The 1,247-nt window shown below is 35.6% G+C and overlaps 1 pseudogene; it reads right to left on the bottom strand.

Moving 5' to 3' along the window:
* Nucleotides 1-367: 367 nt before the first annotated feature.
* On the bottom strand, nucleotides 368-917 carry LOC127102329 (uncharacterized; annotated as a pseudogene).
* Nucleotides 918-1,247: the final 330 nt, after the last annotated feature.

The raw sequence follows: 1,247 nt of genomic DNA, 5'->3' as shown, positions 1-1,247 counted from the left end.
GCACGTACTTGAGGAATGATTTAACCAATTTATTTGTATATTTAATAATTTATTCCAACTGTTATTTTAGGTATTATTCATGATGAAATGCATGTCATGCTATGCATATGATGCAAACTGAAATAAAAGTCAAATTTATGAAAAATTTAAAATGTCCAGACAAAATTGGGGTATGACACTCTTCTTTGACTCATCAAAATCTGTTAACCGCACTTTTCGACCAGTTATGTGATTCGAATAACTTGTGTCGAGAAACCAGATCTTGGTGTCGACATGCTCATCTGCAACTACGACCATAACCACCATGTCTTTAGAATCATCTGAATCTTGGTGTGCAAAGTTTGCTCATTCATTCTTGCTTTAGATGTCAGCAATATCTTACAACCATTATGACCTCCAAACTTGTAGATGTCAGCAATATCTTGCAACCATTATGATCTTCACCAAAGGGAATACCAATCTCACTGGAATCGAGTCTGCCTTGAAGATCATGCATTACAACTATAAGACTGATTGCAGCTCCTTCATCTTAGCACACAGGAGGTTAGATCTTTAGGCAGTTCTCATTCTTTTATTATTACCAAAACACATGAAACAAGTGGTTCCAGCTAGATTCGTCATATCATCAAGATTGAGACCTATTGTAGTACCAAGTGTTTGAATATTTGTAATGTATGGTTTCTTAGTCATAGTTGCAAAGACAATCTCTTGGAACAATTGATCTCTGTCCTCTCTTCTTATAATTGTATCAATAGAATGGTTGACTAGTTTATCTTGTCCACATAATCCAATTATATTTTTCCTTGGTCTCTGTCTCTTAGTGCGCTCATAATCTGTTCCTTAACCTTATCATCAACAATTGGAATGCAAGTGTCCCAATGACCAGCCTTTGCAAACAAGCTATTCACATACGACATAATGGCACAAGAAGTTACAACTTACAAGACAATTTGTTTCAATTTACTCTATGCTACTCTATACTCACTTTAGAGGCGTCCCACCCGTTTTATCGCCCCACCATACACGAGGCAGACCTATGCAAGACCGTAATAAGATTAGGGAAAGTCATTTGAAATAGAAAAATGAATTTAACCAAACATCAATTTCCCATAAAATAAGTGCAAATGGGTAAGCGTCCCCACATTTTGTCAAAATTTAATTATGAGATGCATTTTCGTATGTGTTTTAAGATGTGTCCGCAGATGCATCTTTAGATAACCTTTATTTGAAATTCAGGAGGTTTTTCA

Source organism: Lathyrus oleraceus, chromosome 7, assembly GCF_024323335.1.
Source record: "Lathyrus oleraceus cultivar Zhongwan6 chromosome 7, CAAS_Psat_ZW6_1.0, whole genome shotgun sequence".
In the NCBI taxonomy this organism is placed as follows: Eukaryota; Viridiplantae; Streptophyta; class Magnoliopsida; order Fabales; family Fabaceae; genus Lathyrus; species Lathyrus oleraceus.
Note: the sequence above shows the minus strand (reverse complement) of the source record. Positions and strands in the feature narration are given on the sequence as shown.